Raw genomic sequence first — 15,073 nt, 5'->3', positions numbered from 1 at the left:
TGTGTGATGCACAACTTGGCCTTGTCTTTCTTCCTTTATGCCACTGAATTCTCAATCTCTGCGATGTCTAGGGCGCTTAACTCCAGCGGCCATGCCTCTAGTACATTAAAAATGACATCGTCTGTGGCTACAAAGGGTAGCTTTACCCACTGCTTGATTGGGTCCTTGCGCGCCCTGATGTAAATATTATGCATGTCTACTTTAAATTATGCAAAAATTTACAAATTGTTGTAAACAATGGGTGACAACCATGACTTACGGTTGATCCCCATTTTGAGGTTCATCTCCATGAACACCCAGAAGATTTTTTTATCGCATATCCTCTTATCATCCTTTATGGCCCAGAGCAAAGTGTACTTCATGGCCTCTGGTAAATCCTTGTCAATTATGGGTAATTGAATATTTTCCAGCAATTCCCCAACCACGATCACTATGGACAGCAATAGCCATGCATAGTGGAAAGTTTTTCCTTGTTCCTGGGCTTCGTGGCAATTTTCTAAAAACTCCTTGCAGAAGAACTCAGACCAGTTAAACTGGACCCCCTCCATGCACTGCTCAGCCAGTGCTACCACTGATGTAGGTACTTCGTCACGCGGCACTTACACATGACCTTTCTTGCCAGGATTTGGGTCGCCACGTGCATTGCTTTCTCCTTGATGCTGGAGATGGCATGGCCCCTCTTCTTCTCTAGCTTGTACTTTTTCTTCATGGCCTATGCGATGGCCAAGTCACTGCCCTTCCCTTCCAATATGTCCATGGGGTACTCTCCTTTACATGGAAGCCAGGAGATGCAATGAATCAGGTCTACTGTGATGGGGACGGGCTCCTCCAGCCATAAACACCCATCATGCACCAGGCAAAGCAGTTGCCTGATGACAAAAATGGTTATTGGTGTGCGATGAAAGTGCGGCACCCAGAGTAGGTTTAGTAGCCCAGCCTTTTCCACTCCGCGCAACCACTTCCGTGACTCTAATTCTATCACCCCTACTGTGGTGTTCTGTTTGGGCTTCAAAAGGTTCCTAGTCTCAAGGTGAGGGAACTTCTCATGGTCAGTGAGGTCCCAATATTCAAATTTTAGGCTCGGAACTTGTACCAGTTGCGTACCTTCAAAAATAAATTTTTCTAGGAGGAGCGGGGTCTAGAGCGAGCTCTTGGTCTCGTCCAGGTCCTTGGGCACTTTCACCTTCCCTTTTTGTGGGGGGACATAGGTAGGCATTTTTCTCGCAACGTGCACAGGCTGAGTGTCCTCCTCCATGCCTTCATCCTCCTCCTCTGCAATGATAAGATCCTCTAGATATTCTCCTTCTTCATTAGTCTCTATGGTGACGGCTTCCCCTTCTCCTCCATTAACATCTTGGTGTGTAGCGGGTTCCGTGGGGACACACGTACGAGAACCATCGCTTGTTTGTCCTTCTTAGGTCTTGGTGTGCACGAGGATTTCAGGATTTCTGCTACAATCCAAACTCCTTCTGGAGCATCTCCCACAGCTAGGGCCTGCGCGGCCTCTCTAGCGGTCATTTCAGTTATCTCCATAATGTCCTGAGTAGTTGCCATCATATTCGTCCCAAAATATAGCACTCGCAAACTCAGGGGCTCAATCAATTCTCAACTCACAACAATAAGGGATCTGCTCAATTTCTCAATTCACAAATGACCAAGTGTTTTATGCTGGGTAGTGGTTCATTAATGCTTCCTTGGCGACAAATTTTTCCAAATTTTGCCCATAAATCGTGTCTTAAATGCATGCCACCCACTCCATTTTGCTGAAGTCGAGCATCCCATCGTGAATAGTGACTTCAACGATCACTTTCTTGCCAACCCACACGGTAGCACAACACCCCATGCACGGTCCCGGACCTTGTGACTTTTTGTTTCTACGTGCAGATCCAACCTTGGGTAGCTTCCGGGTAGAGTAGTTTATAGTCTGCACTTCCTTTCAACTGCTTGGAGCACTAAAACTATTCCTCCTTCGGCTAGTTAGGTGGTCGTGCCACCAATGTGTGGTTTCCTCTGGTCATCCAGCATTATTCCTAGGAAATACCTACCTTTTACCATTATTGGCATCGTCGCGCACCTTATCATTTGCAGGGCACCACCCTGGTTAATTCTCTTAGTAATATTCGGTCCAAGCCAAGGCATTAGACTGATCAATTCATGGCGATAGTGGTCAAACTTGTCAGTATGATCATGCACACCCTGTTTTGTTACCGTGGTCTTATTATCGAGAAAATCATTCCTTATTTCATCTTCTAGCTTCTTGACTTTTGCTTCTACCAAAGCACTTTTCTTCCTTAATCGCACCCTTTCTTTTTCAAGCTCTTAGAGCCTAAAATTTCCTTGTTGGATTTCTACTTCTAAGGTTCTGCGAACCATCGTATCTATTGGCACGATCATGCATGGTCTAAGTTCTCCAAGTGTTATAGGGCTTACTTCAGTTTCTTCATACTCTAGCCTTGGTGGTGCCTGTGTGGTTAGGGTTTTGCACACGGTCCTATATTCCCAGAGAACCGTTAGTACGTGGAGGTCCTAGTCAGCCCGCTTCACATGGTGGACCATGTTCAGTGCTTCACTTACTTTGTCAAAAGATTATGCGTGAATATGATTTTTTGTGCTTGGTATTACCATACTTCCTGGTCTCAAACGGAGGGGTCATTTGTGCCATTGTCTTTCCTGCACCAGTGTCTCGATTATGTCTCCTACTGTGAGTACTGTGTGTATTCCTGCAAGTTTTGTACCATATTCTTGTACCCACCTGGAAAGGTGGGCGCACGGGCCGATTTGTTTGTCATACTTGTCTTTTAACCACATCTGAGGCTTCCTAAACCATATTCACATATTCCTTATGCATGTGCTCCAGTCCTCAAAACTTCTACGGTGTCTACCCCACCATATTGCGGGCATAGCTCTTAGTACCCATTTCAGAGCATCGAAATGTTGTTGTTCCGGTACTTCTTTTTCAAATTTGTTTAGGAAGTCATCCACCTTGCTTAACTCATCATACATAGGCAGGTCTCTTACCTCCATTGCTACGCAGGGCAGCAATCTTGTTATCATGTTGCAGTTGAGCATGGTTACCTCGTGTAACCGGTTCTGCCATCTTTTTATCTCTTCGCCAGAATCTGACGTATAAGAGCTTTCGCTCTCCCATGAGATTTGGCCATCTGCGGTTGGATTTACCTAGTCTTTCTCACATGTAGTTATCTTGTAGATATAGTCTATATCATTGTCACTATCATAGTCATGCACTGGCTCTGTGTAGCGAGATCCTTCCGCAAGGTCTAAATGTACCACTATGCGCAGTGACGTTTTCTCAAAAATCATCTTTTGCTTCTTTAGATTTATCACTCCATTCATGTCAGTGGCCCAATTTATTCCCAGTAGTGCAGGGTATGGATTGTTGTCATCAAAAATCTCTATCACTTCGAAATCTGCTAGCGTGCTTGCTCCTTTGATGTCTACTGTGATTCCCTGCAATCTTCCCATAGGTAGGATCTTTTGCTAGTTCACCATTCATAGTTGGATAGGAGACCATTGCAACACAAGCTTGTCCATGTGCTCCCATGTCTACTTTGGAAGGATTTTCATGTCCAATCCTAGATCCAGAAACACTTGATCCATCTCATATTCCCTGATCTGCGCAGTCAATATCATCTCCCTTCCTATTCGCGTCGTGTGCTTCCCGAGATTTTGGACTACACGCAACTCCCCTGGCACAGTCCCAACGCATCTAGTTATGAGTTCTTGTAGCCCCTTCATAGCCTTGCTGTCATGTAGTAGGCTCATGCATGTCTCCAGGAATGTAGTGAGCCTCGATGGGTCCATTTATGACTTTAATCTATCCTTACTTCTTGAAGTGGAGGCATCAGCGAAGCTCCTCTTAGCTTCCACGAAGGTCTCCTTAGCGTGCTTCAAATCAAATTTTGGTTCCTTTGTTGGAGCCTTGCAAACCCAGGTACTTTCTTCAGGCTACTTTCCTATGTCTTTGCCTATCGTAATACTACTCTGGAGCATGATATTTACATTGGGGTCTTCCTCGCACAGCTCAAAATTCATCATTTGTAGGTTTTGAGTAGGGGGAGGATGGAGTACTCCTTTATTGCACAACCTCGCTATAAGTGTGGGACAGTCCTCTATCTCATGATCAAACTACATATAATATAAGCATGATGGTCTTGTTGGATTTGTACAATCGTGGGAATAATGCCCCTGCCCTCTACAATTGTAACATATCAACTGTCAGCGACCTCTTCATGGTACCATTCCACCTTGGCCTCATCCGCGCCCTTGAAATCCAGTGCACGCAATTCCTACATTTTGATCAAGGGCCTGTATTTTGGCATGAACTCTGTAGGCACTAATCCATCATCAATTCATAACTTCTACAGGTGCACTCATCATTTCCTACTGACCTGTAGAAATTATAGAACAACTGCTGGGAATTTTCCGTATACTTCTGTAATAGATGGCAGTTATCTGTAGCATGCTTCCCTCCTATCTAACAAATCACGCACCATAATGCGGGTGCTACACTTGGTCCTACTTGTGACTTCGGTCTTAGTGGCTTTGGCCCTCCTCTTGTGAGGTAATTCGCAAACACTAGGTAGTGGTCCTTGTTGTGTCCCTGGCCATTGCACTATACACACCACACCTCGTTGCACACTTCTGGGCGATCCGTCCTATCTTGTTTCAAACTCTACATCTCAAGGCACAAGTTTTTCAACTGCACATGAATCTGTTGGACTCCTAGGTTAGGATCTTGTATTAGAGTCTCGTGCAATCTCATTGCAACCTCCAAAGCTTCAGCCTGAGTTGTTAACCTTTTGTTGTGACTGTTAGTTTCGGTATCTTCATCCCTCCGTCAGAGATCAAATTCTCTTGTTGCATTGCATATTAGGTGTCTCTCTCAGTCAGTTGCATTCCATTAGGAGCATGGATCACCTGATAGTAGTGGCTTATTGTACATTTTCCCTCATGTCCTTTACCTGTTGGCCCATTTCCATTTATCAAAATTATCTGCAGTCACTTTTTGTCTTTAAATTTGCAAGACTCATTTCTAGGGTTTCAGTTTCATTAGGTCTAGGGTTTCATCAAAAAGTTCTTCAAAATGTCCAATAGCAGCTAGCAAGTGCATGAGGAGGTTGAATAAAGTTCTAGTACCAATAAAATTCATAATCTCATGCTCAGAAATGTATTTTTCCTCAAAACCATGTTTTGAGGAAAAACATAGTATTTTAGGTTTTTGTTGTATAAATTCATGTAATTTCAGTTCTCTTATATGTAAATCACTTCAGTGGCAACCCTGGTCACCTTACCAAGCTTCAGTAGCTCCATCCCCTACAAGGCAAACAAAAAATCAAGTCATTCAGTTCATCAAAGGCACAAATAAAATAAACTTCCCAAAAACAGAGTTGAAAAAGTAAGTCACATTGCAAACATTATAAAAGTGGGTTTTATGAATGAAAAAAATTAAAGCTCTTGTATATAAATCATTTTTACAATTCAAAAAGCTCACTAGCACTTAAAAAAGAAAGATTGAGTAAAGTGAAGGCTATGTTGAGAAAAGAAAGCAAGCTTGGAGAAAAACTGTGCAAATTCGTGGGCGCGGCACATTGGGTGAGAGGCGTGGTGCATACAAGTGGCGCGGCGCATTGGGTCACCCTCCACAGTGTTTAATTCACACTAGCACAACGCATACAGCAGGTGCGACGCATTGGGTTTGTGGCGCGGCATATAGGGGCGCGGCATATATGGCTTCAAGCCCGATTTCACCAACAAATTCATTCAAACTACCAAATTTGCTAAATTGCCACCTACTCAAGTAAGTCATCATTCTTCCATTGTCGGTGAATGAGTTTTTCTTAAAGAGTTTATGGTGATTTAAAGAGATAAGCTTGAAACCCTACCTCGCAATTTTTCTCAAAAACAAGTGCTTAGGGTTTGTAGTTTTTGTTTTTGTTGCCAAATTCCATTCCCTCACTCCCACACTCTTTGTTTCCCACATTCATTTTCTAGTTTCATCCCCATATCCCTGATTCCCATATCCCTAAATTCACTAACCCCATATTCCTAACTCCCACTATCCCAAACCCTAGCTACACATTCCTAAACCCTAATTGTTATCCAAAAATCTAAAAATTCTCCCTAAAACCCTTCTATTCCCTAAATTCCAGTCAACAACATTTCTAAAACCCCTCTTACCCTACCCCTTCACAGTCCCTAATACATCTTCAAACATTTGGTAGAAAAACATCAAAATCACCATAAATATTTTCATACTCATTGAGAAAACTCACACATTAGCAAGCATGGAATCTGATCTCTCATATGATTAAGATGAAGAGACACACAATTGTTATCGGGAAAACTAGTGTCTATGTAGAGCTGCTAGTCCCACTAAGGGTGGTAGCTACCTTAGAAACAAACAAACTAAAAACTACTTTCGTTTTCCTTTATGAGAAATAGATAAGAGAAGAATAAGGAGACCAACCTCTATCTTGCACTTGGTTCCTTGTTTGATTCCTCTCTCTTCTGATAGGTCTTTTCCACTTGCTTCCTTGTCTACCCAGCTTCAAAGTGCACCTATAGAATCAAAGCAGCATAACACTATCCAAGAACATAGATCTATTATCATAAACAATATAGGATCAGATGTATATTGACCACACAAATGCATAAATCATCAATCATAAAAGAATGTGGAGGAAAACTTGAATAGCTTTATTGATAATCAAGAAAGAGCAAAGAGGATTACAACCAATTGTTCTGACCCATCATCATCCTCTCAGCAAGAAATCCCTTCTTCACCTCATGAAAAGCTTAGATCACCCAACACTATGATATTGCACCAAGAAACCAACAACACTTCCTTACAAGATATAAAATTCCAGCCACTAGATCTCTGGGATGAGGGATCCATATATATATGTTTGCAAGGGGAATGAGTCAGCTTTTGAGATTTGATTAGTGTCCTCTCTCTGATAGTTCTTGATTCCACTTGGAGATTGATGATATCTTACTCATCCCTGGTCGAATGCAGAGAGGAAAGTGTCACATGAGAAGTTTTTGGAAGATTCCATGCTCCTCCACCTTGCAGATTGACCCTACCATTTTTCCACTCTCACCCGTCGCACCCCATAGAATGGTTTTTCAACATGCATCGCACCTACTGTGTGTATTCAGGTGGTATGCAATGCACTTTGACCATGGAGCAGGTGGGTCCAGTTTTGACCAGTTCTGAGTAGTTTTTCATGGAGAAATTTTGGGAGATGCTGTAATCAGTTGACCTTGTTCTTTTAGGGGTTGGAACAACACCTTTAGGGACTTAGGAGCCCTTAGTTTATGGACATTTATGATTGGGGTTGCAGTGCCCAAAAATTTCTATAATAGTTGCCCCCTAAAGCATGAGGTCATTAATCTTTTGATGTCGGGTGAAATGCTTTATCATGAGGATCCGAAGTCTTTTCAAGCTGGAAGGCGACCTGTAATAAGATACAACACAATACATTATCTTCATAATATTTTCATGGTCTAGCTGAGGCGAGCATTCCCATGCTTAGATTTATAAATTCATTTTCATGTACATAGGACAGACAATTGTCTGAGTGTAGACTGATGATTCTGGTAGAGCCATCATCCCTTAGATTGGATGATTATCTGTGCAGCAATGATGTACATTTGATGTCTTTATTTTCCTGAATACATTTCGCAGCCCAGATGGATGAAACTGGATCCTGGGTCTTCAATCTCGTTTGATCTTCACTCAAAGTACAAGTCGATCCATGTGAGAGATGTTCTGGAGTCAAACATTTAAAGACATCGCCTGATTACCAGCGAATGATGTAAGCTGTTAAGAGGCGTGAGAGGAATCACCGATAATGATGATGACCCTCAAGGTACTACAGTACAATTCATGTGGTGTGAATAAGGGACTTGGCATCAAACACCACGCAAAATCTTTCGGTTGAAGGCCATTGATGTAAACCTGTCACTGGAAGTGAGAAACTTGCCATTGAGGCATGCAAGCTTCAATGTACTGAAAGGATCGTTCCTAGATCGACTTCTTGGATAATGAGCTGATGTCGACAAGAAGCGATCCGTCATAGGAGGGACTTAGTGAATCCCACATCAATGACACGGAACGGAGCAAATGATTTTAATGGAGGTGAAAACGATATGGTGATATAAGGTTCAGGGTGGCGGTCATGAAAGAATGGAGCATAAAGGTATTGCAATGGGTGAGACATAGGTGAATACTCTGAGCGACTTCTCTTGAACATATCGGTGACACTAACATGATGGATTTGTAGCATTAACCCAAAATGTGGATGGTGTGACGGAACCATGGTGATGTGACCAGTGAATGGAACAACCCAACCCGACTCGGATGCGGAGTGAAAGTGTCATGTTCAAGAGCGAGTTGCTACCAACAAAGTTTCTTCAAGTTTTCTTCCCAATTTTTCCCCAGTCATTGCTGACCAGTACCTCTTTATTTTTTTCAAGCTTGAGGAGGATAACATATGCTTGTTCTATAATTTTCCCTTTGGGCAAACCCATCGCTATGTTTTAACGAGCCTAGTGATAGTGAAACTCGTTCTTGTCTATTATGTACAAGTTTGTCGCTATTCAGTTTTAACGAGTTTAACGACAAAGATAACTCGGTCCTTTTCAATTTTAGAGAGTCTAAAAAGAGACGTAAAGGAAACTCCAAAAATCATTTTTCGTCATCTAATCCCTTAAGTCCGAAAAAGTATAAAATAATACAAAAGGGATGAATTTTCGGTAATTTTAACGAGCTGAACAAAACAAGCGCTCAATCGTTTTGTGTAATAATCCCTCAGGTCCAAAAAGATTAAAATCTAAAGGAGGGATAGCACTTCCGGTCCCTTTAATGAGCTGGAGAGGACAATGGCTTGGCAATCTTTTCATATTTTACGAGTTAGTTGAAAAGAGCTTAAAGGAGACTCATTTTTTGAGGAACGAGTGATAGATTCGGGTAGCAGCTGATTCCAGGTAAGGTTTGGAATTTTCCAATCATGGCAGTGTCACAAGGATGGCTAACAGGATCACTCTTGGCAGATGTTCCTCAAAAGCGTAAACAATCAAGTGGAGGTGAATGATCGACCAATACAGAGTGGAGGTGATGATGAGAACACGACCAAGGCTTCAAAGGCTGAAGTAATACATTCACGATGGTTATTTACCGGAAATTGGTTCATTTTTTAATGAGCTTAAACGTTGGGGGAAACACTTGCTCATTGCTTATGTTTATTTTTTAGCGAGCTTGAATTTCACGTTAAAACTGCTCGATCCAGTCGTATAATAAGGATGTCTCATCTAAGATGCCATTTTTAAGAAGCTTGCACCTTACAAAGCTTTGCTCCGCATCCTTTCTTTATGAAAGTTAGGAAACGACCAATCCTACGAGTTTAAAGGGTTAGAGGACCTATAAATTTAAAAAATAAATGATAGCTCTTTTCTTGCATGCCAAAAGGTTTGCATGCCCCCAGGTATAATGAAAAATTTCCAGGTTACCAAAGACTGTTCCATTTGTGTCACAGAAAAAACACTTCCTCGGCGATGTCTACCGAAATAGAGAAAGGTGAGTGGCGCAGACGCCTCCACTCACATAAATTTGATGAGGGAATCTTATTCCAGCCTAATCCCATTTTCCTAAACGGACGGGTGTGTCAGACTAGTCACATATCCTCTGCGGAAACCTACACTATACCCAAGGTTTTCCTGCCGAAGCGGGCCAAGGTGCATGCCCCCTGGGTTTCAGTCATGTCCTACGAATCACTCGCATTCATTAGGAGGATGGACTGGAGATTGATGAGACATTCCTTGAGTGAAAATACAATTCAGGGTTGGTATATGACTATTTTCTATGTGTGAACTGGGGAATGAAAGCTGGTCTACGAGCTTGACCACTCTTCCTTCATGCAAAAAACACAATACTCTAAAGAGTGAGGAGATGACGACTCCCATGCAATAAATATAGTCTCATCCAAGGAGTAGATTATAATCCAGGGTTCCTTGGACTACCATTACGTTCATGTGAACATTTTTCCTTCTCAATGTTATCGGTACATTGGGAAGGATCCCTAACGGTCGACTGGTGTCTTTGTCAAAGCCTGTTAGATTTCTCATCTCAGGCAAAAGTGATGGCGAACCAAGCACTTTCCAAGTAGTTGAGGAAAGGATACTCACAGAAGCCCCTTCATCTATGATGGTACCGGCCATGACCATTCTATATATTTGAACAATGATTCAAAATGGTACACTGGCCGGTAAACGGGGTCTGCCTAGTAGATTCCAGTCAAAGGAAACAACCAGGTTTCTTGGAGGTGGGACCGAATAGACGGCTAGATACGACTCTCACGAACTTCCTTCCTGCGGTAAAGGAACAGGTAGACTGCACCCATGTTCATCGAAGTCTGTGCTTACGAAGAGAATTTGAGCAATGTTGTTCTTGTTCTCTTCGGTGACTATATCATTTGAAGATTGATCCTTTGAAGGCACGACCGGGTCAACTTCCGCCTCGACCTTTTGACTTTCATCTGGTGTGGATTCAGATGGTTTATCTTCAACGATAGACGTTGCGGCCGACCACAAGGGCGTGTCAGCTGGATTTTCAACTAGTGACAGACTCGGCAAGAGTTTCTTATATCTAGGAGGAAGCCGTAACGGTGAAACTGGATGGTCGTCCAAAACTCTTTTAGCTTCGTCTAAGAAGCAACAATGGTGGACGGCGTGATCACCTTCACACAAATTACACGGAAATTTATATTTTCCTTTTTGTCCAGGGGCTTCACTTTCACTAGTTGACGGTGTATGCTCAACATGATCATCAGAGGTTGATGACACCATATTGTGCAAACGAGGAGACCAGTCCCTTAAGATCTGAGGGATGCAAGGACAATCTCGATGATAATGGTCTCCTTTGCAAATGACACATGGCGATTTAGGCATGGTCGGTGCAGTGTGTGGATTTTCGCTAGATGATGCTTGGTTGCCCCTTTTCACCTTTGGCTCCTTCTTCTTCTTCTCCTTCTTCTTCTCAGTTACTTGATTTTGGGCTTTACCAGCTTCATCAAGCGAAGAGGAAGGAGGAGAGGAAGAATTGGACGAAGTAGAGGGTTGGGGGGTAACTCTGGTATCATTTAGTTGCTGACTTGATTGTCTAGGAATCGTGGTGTTTTGAATGACAGAAGTTGAGAAGAGCCATATGGGAAAGCCGATTGTCAATCCTGGAAGAGACAATGTGGCCATATGGGGCGCACCAACATCTCCCCAAGAGGAGAAGGGACTAGGATTTCCTCCAAGGGGAACTCCTTGGTTGGTGAACTCCATTTTCCTCAACTTAAGACCAATGTAGGAAAGGTGATGTTTATTCCAGTTAAAATAAATTTTAGATGCTTTGACACAACTTGTTTTTTCAATTTTGAAGAGTCAAGAAAAAAAAAAGATGATTCTAGTCGCCTTCGATTTTTAATGAGCCTGAAGTGACAAGTGCTCAGATGGACCTTTTCTGTTAAGGAGTCTGAAAAGGAACGAAAGGGACTACTCTGGAAATCTAGACAGAGGGATTACCAAACCAATCGCAAAACTGCAAAATACTTTTTACGCTATGGCAGCCAATCTTCCCAAATGCTGTGTTCAGTGCATTGCGATCGATAGGGCGGCAGACACGACTTCCTATGGATAAAGGATAAAGCCTATTGTGGTTTCCCAAAATATACTCGACGGTAAGTTGGAGCACAAGTCCGTACTGGCACTTGTCATATCAAAGTGGAGGAATCACCCAACCAACAGTGAAAACAATAGTTACCAGGCTTTACGATGCCAAAATACGTCTCTAGCCTAGACTTCTCGATGTTGTGCGTTAGGTTCCAAAGCGTTTTTAGATTCGTTAAATTTATTTTATAGTTGATCTTTCTTAAGAAATTTTCCTTTCAGGTTCACTGCGTGATGTAGATGGACAATTCCTAAAATGCAATCTAAGATGATAAACAGTCGTTTAATATTCTTTTTGCAATGAAAATCCTAGCTACTAAGGAAAGATGATTTTCTTTCAACAAAGAGCAGAGAGCACACACTATATGCACCGTCCTAAATCAAACCAACAGACAGTCTAAATGTAGATGCGCATGCATGTATTTGTTTTCAGCCTTCTTATTGTGTGAATGATAAAAAGAGAGCTAAGCGCAAATCTGAATTATTTTTCAAAGCGACAATTACTAACAAGTTTCTTTTCAAAACAAAATGAGGACAATGACGACACTTTGTTATTTGGAATTGAAAACTTGCTTTCGACACTTGAAAAACTACTAATTCAAATCAAATACAAGAGTAACAGTGTAATCGACTGTCAAGAACAATCAGATTCTCTTCTATGACTAAAAAGGACACTTGCGACACTTTCAAATCAAGAAACGACAGTACAATTACGCTACTTCTTTGTAAAGGAGAACTGAAAATGACTCAAAAATACATAAAAACATTTACAGTTCTTTGCACATTGGAGGCGGAATATCAGCAAGGAAAGGGGTTTCAAACAAAGGTGTACTGACTACAGGTAGCAAAACTCCTGAATAGAGCTGAAAAGTATGAACACAGAAGCAAAAATCTAAGAGCAGAGGAGGTCTGACCAGCGCACCTGTAGCACAGGGAAACTGAAATGCAATGTACCTACTACACTCGGGAAGTGCGATGCATTCAAGTTTTAGAGAAGAAACAGTGTGATGGACCAGGGACGAGACTTTAGCTGGGTTCCGGGTCACAGTTTGCAGCTTAGTTCAAGGATTCGGGCCGAGTAAGTGGTAGTCAGTAAATCAATCATAGGGGTAGATCTAAAGAGGTTACTAGAGCCACCACGAGGGCAATTAGAGAGCTTGTAAATCAATCATTTAATTCATAAACAAAACTCGGAGATAGATTGTGTTATCACTGAAAATGCTGTTGTCAAAATTTTTTAGCCTAGCTTAAGGATCGGGTGTTTTCGCAGTGCCTGAATTTTTTTTTAGCAGTTTCGCAGCGCCATATGTTTTAGTGATTTCGTAGCGAAAGCACTGACCTTGCAATGGCTGCGCTACGAAATCGAGAAGTGACAGAGACCTCTCTATGAACCAGGCAAAATCTATCAGGTGGAATGTGTTTGCCGGGGCTGCGAAGTTTAATCCACAGGGGTTTTCCAAATGGATCTATCAATGCTATTATGGTCTTTGTGTTGAAAAACAAGCCACTAGAATTGGTTAATGGGAAATGGCGTTGCACTTTGAATAGGATTTCCTACCAAGCTCCTGCAACTCTACTAAAGCTTGCTGATCATTTTAATTTAACCGGAGATTTCAAACTTGATTTCCCAGACAGACAAATGAACAAGACATCAAAGCTTGACATGTTAATAATTAATGGCACTTATAAAGGATTCATGGAAATCATGCTACAGAATAATGATATAACTGTGCAAAGTTATTACATGGATGGTTATGCCTTTTTCGTTCTCAGGATGGACTATGGGGATTGGATCGAAGACAGCTGAGGAACATGAAATAAATGGGATGGAGTTGCTCGTGCCACAGCACAGGTTTTCCCCAATGCCTGGACAGCAATTCTAGTATCTCTAGATAATGTTGGCATGTGGAATCTTCGAGTTTAAAATCTAGATACCTGCTATCTGGGTCAGTAAACATATGTAAGGGTTGTGAATTCAGAGATAAAACAACGAAGCTGTGTTGCCTTTGCCTAGCAATGCCCTTTACTGTGGCGCCCTCTTACGTATACAGAAACCACAATCTCATACAAATGATTAAAAAGTCGGTGTCTTCTATCAATGTTGGCATGGTTATATTGCTTGGCTTCTCAAGCTGTGTGGAGAACATATCACCAAATAAATTCAACCAAGCTGTGACAATGCTACACCTTTGGACGCTGTCATCATGACATATGTCTCAAATGTGGAGGCTTTCAATCATTCAGTGACTGCTGTACAGTGGTATCCCGAGGGAAAAATATAGTTGATGGGAAATACCAACAATTCCTCACTCTGCAAACGCAATTCAAGTAACTCAAAGCATTATATATCTATCTGCAATGACTCAGCAAGTTTGGCATGAAACTAAGGGAAGGATTACGCACCCTTAAATACAGCGCAAACATTGTTTACATTATAAACCAGAAACCAGAGTTATGAAGGGGTTTATATTGAGGTTCTGCTCTTGGATGAAAACGTTTACATCAAATATTATCAATGATGAATATTGGGTGCTAATATTTATTTCTGAATGCAGTGGACCAGCGTTGGCTATTTCTTCTTTGCCTCAATCCTTTGGTGAAATGTCGGTCTCTGAAGTGGGCATGGAGAATGCGCATTAACTGTTTGACAATATCAGCATAAGACTTTTCTTTTATGCAATGCATTGATTCAATGCCAAATGTCAAATGGTTTTTATAAGAACTTGATTGCCACAAGGCCGCCCTGATTAGTGACACGGGATGAAGATGTGGCACAAGGGTTTTGAGGAATGACGGCCTGAGCATAAACCGCAAACACAAGATGATGAACAAGTTGGCGCACAGCTGATAGGGAAAACTTCTGAAAAGCGTGTCAGAGAATCAGAGTTGCGTGGAAATACTTCAGAGAGGAGATATAAAGCTGGAAATTTGAAATGTGGATCAGAAACCGGCTACACCAAGTATCTCAAGGCGATGAATTGTGATATATGCTGCATCGAATTTAGTTTTTTGCCGTGAATGCTTTTGTATTCTTTGTGGGAAAGCTACTGATCAGAGTGTGGCATACTACTGTAATATCAGATGCGAGGGAAAGCTGAATGAAGAATTTGTTTGTGGGCATGTTGTTCACCTAGAATGTGCTCTAGTTTGTCATATGGCAGGCGTAGAGCCAAGCATTGGTTTAGATGTGGAGTATCATTGTATGCGCTGTGACAAAAAGGCGAACTAGATGATGTTTGTTTCCAGCATACTTCATGCATCTGAATCCCTGGAAATACGAGCTGATGTTGAGAAGAATTTATATCTTGCTTTACGTATTATACAGGGTACAAGGAAGACT

The 15,073-nt window shown here is 41.9% G+C and overlaps 1 pseudogene; it reads right to left on the bottom strand.

Annotated features, from left to right (window-relative positions):
• LOC149151412 (auxin response factor 19 pseudogene) overlaps positions 1-1,557 on the bottom strand; it is a 35,794-nt pseudogene extending 34,237 nt beyond the window's left edge.
• Between the last annotated feature and the right edge of the window lie 13,516 nt (positions 1,558-15,073).

This window comes from Pinus tabuliformis, chromosome 9, assembly GCF_031772625.1.
Source record: "Pinus tabuliformis cultivar Carrire ecotype Pingquan chromosome 9, CPIR1, whole genome shotgun sequence".
NCBI lineage: Eukaryota > Viridiplantae > Streptophyta > Pinopsida > Pinales > Pinaceae > Pinus > Pinus tabuliformis.
Note: the sequence above shows the minus strand (reverse complement) of the source record. Positions and strands in the feature narration are given on the sequence as shown.